General features: G+C 37.5%; 1 long non-coding RNA gene across 2 annotated transcripts; it reads right to left on the bottom strand.

Annotated features, from left to right (window-relative positions):
- Nucleotides 1–404: 404 nt before the first annotated feature.
- Nucleotides 405–1,929, bottom strand: LOC123159103 (uncharacterized). Of its 2 annotated transcripts, none has more exons than XR_006479512.1 (2): nt 1,347–1,929; nt 405–820 (listed from the first exon to the last, which is right to left on the bottom strand). It is a non-coding gene; the product is annotated as an uncharacterized lncRNA (long non-coding RNA). The 2 variants fall into 2 exon arrangements; XR_006479511.1 differs by having other exon boundaries at nt 1,485–1,929.
- Nucleotides 1,930–5,481: the final 3,552 nt, after the last annotated feature.

The following is a 5,481-nucleotide window of genomic DNA, read 5'->3' as shown; positions in this document are numbered from 1 at the left end:
AGATATCATTGGCCACTTAGCACCACCCATAACAACAAGAACATGATTGTCATCATTCTAAAAGCATGGAATCTTTAACACGTACACCTCTCTATCTTTAGAAAAGCAACACTAATTGCATTTTCGCTGGATTTTGCGAATATATATATATATATATATATATATATATATATATATATATATACACTAGATGACGCCCCGCGCGTTGCTGCGGGAATTTGTTGTTGATTTTTGAAGTAACATCCATGTATCAAAGAAGACAACAATTTAAATAAATAATATGATATATTTCATATATGGCTGATGATTTAAAGATATTACTACACTACAAATTGCTAGTGTAGGGCCTAAACTGCAGCTTTTAATTTTTCTCAGGTAACTGAATTCACTTGACCAATAGATTATTGATGATGTATAGCATTTGGATTGCATGGAGACAAATATTGTATAACAGAAATTAAAATCCATAGGTATAACAGAAAATAGTGACTATTTATCTTAGAAACATATGAGGAAAATCATTGGATTGAAGAACCACCTGTAGGCTATACACTTGTTCCTCTTCAATTGAAACCTGGATGGGTGGGGCGGTATAAACGGACGCCTCAAGAAAGACTGCAGCCTAGCACAGAGAGCAAACACGACTTCAAGGGCTGCAGATGTATCATGGCCAACACAGGCGGCACCAGATTGAGATGGGTGTGAAATATCAATGTCGTTGACGATGGTAGATCACAACAATGAGCCCAGTTGCTCTACAAATTTTATCATCATTCGATAAATCACAAGGAATTATTGTTGCTTGTAGTAACCCTGCGACCTGCAATGGAAAATAAAATAAGAACTTTTGGTACAATGGTGTGGTTCATATGCGATTCCAAGTAGAATGAAAAGAAAAAAATCTCACGGATCCTTGTTTTGTGGTAATACCACCAAACTTCGGTGGTAATATCACAAGTATGAATAGTTGTTAAAGATCAATGTCAAACAAACAACTGAAACAATAATGCGTTAAAATGCTGAACCAATCAACTGATGAAGACTGAAACTTGTGCTCTTCTATAAACATCTGATAAACATCGGTTCGATTGTTGACTAAGTGAGGTATACAACAAAAAAATCATAAACACAACTACAATCGGTGGAAAATAAACAACTAAGATCGGTGGCAAGAAAATACTGAAACAATAGTACGTTTTGGCACTAAATCAATCAACTGATTAAGAACCTTTACTTATAAATCACGTGGAGCTTTGCAACATACTACAGAATTAGTGGTATTAATAATGCAGCTTGAGGACCTTGGTGTTGGTCGGCCAGCAACTGAGGAACCAATGAAAGAGTACCTAGAAGCTGGAGGACCTAACCGACAGAGAACAATGCCCGTGAAGAGAATGAGACTGGGGGAGCGGCTGATGAATAGCTCGAACTGCTGCACAGTAAGCTTTCGCCCTGTACCAGCCTTGTGGAGCTCGAACTCCTACCTCATCATGAACTGGTGGACGCCTCCAGTCCGAGGCTTTGCCGTGGAGGCTGATGTGGCCCCGTCAGATCTGGACCGTGCGACAGGAGAACCTGACGACCCCATCTCAAATCACACGGGAGAAGGGTCACCGGACGCCCCCATCAGTTGGAGCAGCCGGTGCCGCTGCTCCTGGATGAGCGCCGGCTATGTGCGGCGGCCCCATCTCGAACCACACAAGGGAAGGATCACCGGGCACCCCTTAAATTGGATCAGCTGGTAGCGCCGCTCCTGGATGTGCACTTGCTGCCTGTCGTATCTCCGGCTCGGCGGCTCTGCAGATTCTATGAGGAGGCGCGGCGATGGATGGGGTGGCGAGGACGGATGGTCTTCCGACTTCTACGGTTGCCGGTAGGTGTGATTCGGCTGTTACTTTTGGAAACAAAAAGAAACAATGAGGTGACGCTTCATTTGTGGCTGCGTACAGCCCAGCCCGCTAAGTTAGCGATGGAAAACCATGCGGGTGGAGGATTAGTGCTGACGTGGCCACACGGGATTGGATGCTGACGTGGACACCTTGCATGTTGAAAGAATTTGTAGTAGTGGGGAGCAACTTCTTAAAAATGTAAGATAGGTAAAATGTTTGGGGCACCTAGGTGCCTGGGCACCTTGATGCCCGTTATAGCAAGTGATATTCATGGTGCATGACGTACAATCCGCGACATTTGACTTTCCAAATATTGTTTTCATGTGCTATAAATTTTAATAGGCAGTGATTGCTTTCCAAAAATATATACTACTTATTTCCTTGCAATGATTCCTTTCCAAATAAAAAGGGCATGTATATACGCTTTGATTTTTAAGGTATCCGATATGACCAAACTATACGAAATATCATCGCAAATGTTTGTATGTATAATTACAACGTATATTATGCATTTTTTTGAAGTTTTACTTTTCAAGGTATCCAGTATTAAAAAAAGTTAAGGCCGGGTCACACTTTTACCAACTAATATTTCTATACAAAATAAGGTGAATAAATAATATAAATGTGATCTTAATTTTTTTACTTTTAGGAATATACGATGCATGCTGATACCCACACATGATTTTTTTTCCTACGTACATATACCCACGCATAATTCTTTTTAGTCTAAGTAATGTCCGATTGCATACCAATATCCACAAGCGGTTTTTGCGTACGTACATGGACGTAAGATATCATACCCACAATTTTTTTTTCAATACATGCATGGTTTGGAGATATACACGAAACTGATATACTTCGAATGGTACATAACCCAAAAAATGATACACTATTTTTTAACACACGTATTTTTTTTGATATATACCCGTAAATGATATTGGGGATATACCCAAAAATAACATAATTTACATATACGTAAGATCTTGACTAGGTATATGAAAAAGTTAGTACGTGACTAGGTAAACAATTTTTATAGGTATATGAATTAGTACATGACTAGGTATATGAATTAGTACATGACTAGATATATACAAATACCTAAGATATTTTATGCACAAACTAATTTTTTAATACATATATATGCCTTGAAGATATACCTACAAATAATATATTAGAAAAAGTATAATGCATCAATAAAGTGCACGTACCATGCATGGATCATTAATTGCTAATTTTCTCTTTCTTATTTAATGAGGGCATTAAGTGTCATATCAAGCAATAATTCTTTCCTAATGACAGAGTCAACGTTTAAAGCATTAGTTCTAGTACTAATACAAATGCACACATCTTAGTGTAATCCGACGTTTTGTAGGCAAGGTGCCCATGCACCTAGGTGTCCCATATGGCCGTTATATATATATATATATATATATATATATATATATATATATATATATATATATATATATATATATATATATATATATATATATATATATACATATATATGGAAAATGCATCCTACTACCGGGTGTAGTTATATCCATTTCTCATATACTACCATGTGGTAGTATATACTCTACTTTACTATTTTAGTATGTTCACATACTATATCTAAGATACTCTAAAGCAAGTTATGTGAAAAAATTGCATGTGAGCCCATGTTTTTATAATATTTGTGAAATACATACGTATTTGTACGTACAAAGGAGTATGCTTAAAATATACAATATACTACCTCAAAAATAGTATATATACTACCTAAATATTCTTACATACTATATACTATGCATACATACTCTCCCATATGATAAATACTACCTAGAACGTATGAATCAAAAGTGAGAGTAACTACACCCGGTAGTACGAAAAAATTGTCCTATATATATATATATATATATATATATATATATATATATATATATATATATATATATATATATGACAAATTTTATCTACAAGCAGTGATAGTTAGCACCTAATTGTTTGGCCTCCACGTGTCCCTCAAGCCGTAGCACCAATTGGATTGGTGGGTGCCAAAAAACCTGTTAGTGTTCAAGCCTAATTTAATCATTTAGTTAAAATGTTTTACCAGCCAACTATTAGCAACAACCTACTAATTTCAGGGCTGCATGCAGCAGACCTCACCGAATGGATAAGTGCGAGTAGCTATCCACTAAGAGACATTGATTTTAAAACAACCTAGCTGGACACGTACTGCCCTTACAATGTACGTACACATTGATGTAAAAAATGCTTATTATATGCGTGCTCCTTAAATCCAAAGAGATCATAGTTTTATATGTGCTCCAAAACTTAAAAGTATAGACATAATATTTTCCCAGTGTTCTGATTGTCCATAATGTATACTCAAAAATTTAATCCTAGAATATATACTTGCTATTTAGATGGAGTATGAAGTTCTGGAGTATGGAGTATGGAGTATGAAGTATCAGGATGCATGTACTTCATAGTAAATGAGTGTGCAAAAAAGTATGGAGTATGCCGAAGAGTCAAGAATATAGTATGGAGTAACCCTAAAAAAAATAATATGGAGTATGAAGTACGTGGTATGTACTTCGTAGAAAAAAATATAGTATGGAGTACCCCGCAAAAATAAAATAACAGTATGAAGTATCATAAAAAGAGGATAGTATGTCGTATATCTCATAGTACAAAATATGGAGTATATTTTTTAGAAAAGGAAATATGGAGTATATATAAATATCAGTATGTCACGTTGATGGATACGCTAAATACAAATACATTCATGGCTTCATGGACTCCTGAGCGGTTGGTTTGAAACACCATATACACATGTTGTTTCCATCAATGCATGTACGCATGTTCTTCCTTCTCATACATCGCCATCTCTCACGATGGAGTATATACTGTGAGTATACGTATATCGCCGTCGTCGCCGCCGCCGTGCTGGAGCAGTCACATGTCGACCATAAACAGTATTGCGGTGCAGCCGCCGCTTGCCTCGCCGGTGAGCCATCCGAGATGTGCAGTAGTATGTAGTCGTCTCTGCTACCTCATAGAGTAGTCGCTCGTCGGCGTGTGCAGCCGTAAATCGTTGTCACCGTCGCCGCACTATAACAATCTTATATTGGTGGTCGTTGCGCATTGCAATCTTACACGACGGATGTGTTTTTCTAGATGCATGGTTGATGTATCGGCTAGATGAACGCCTTGGAACATGGTCCTAATCCATGATCATAAAAAATCTGATTATACTATAAATCGACTAGGAGGAATATTAAAGATTGGGTCCTCTGGATGAATACGTTGGAACATACATCCATGTTCCTAATCCCATCAGCCATCAACGTTGCCCGCGACCCCTGTATAAGAATGGAAATTAGGAACAATTAACAATCGATTTACATGATGTTTGTGTAGATGCATGTCGCATACCTTCTGTCTCTAATGATTTTTCCAGATCCAGCTTTACGTGAAGATTTTGACCGAAAAACATGGAGAGAGGGAAAGAGCGCTCTGAGAGAGAGAAAGGGATTAGCGTTGCATGGTTTTATGTCAAGCGATATACGGGGCTAGCCCAAGAAAATAGAAAGGTGGAGATCCGAGT

The sequence above is a fragment of the Triticum aestivum genome, chromosome 7B (assembly GCF_018294505.1).
Source record: "Triticum aestivum cultivar Chinese Spring chromosome 7B, IWGSC CS RefSeq v2.1, whole genome shotgun sequence".
In the NCBI taxonomy this organism is placed as follows: domain Eukaryota; kingdom Viridiplantae; phylum Streptophyta; class Magnoliopsida; order Poales; family Poaceae; genus Triticum; species Triticum aestivum.
Note: the sequence above shows the minus strand (reverse complement) of the source record. Positions and strands in the feature narration are given on the sequence as shown.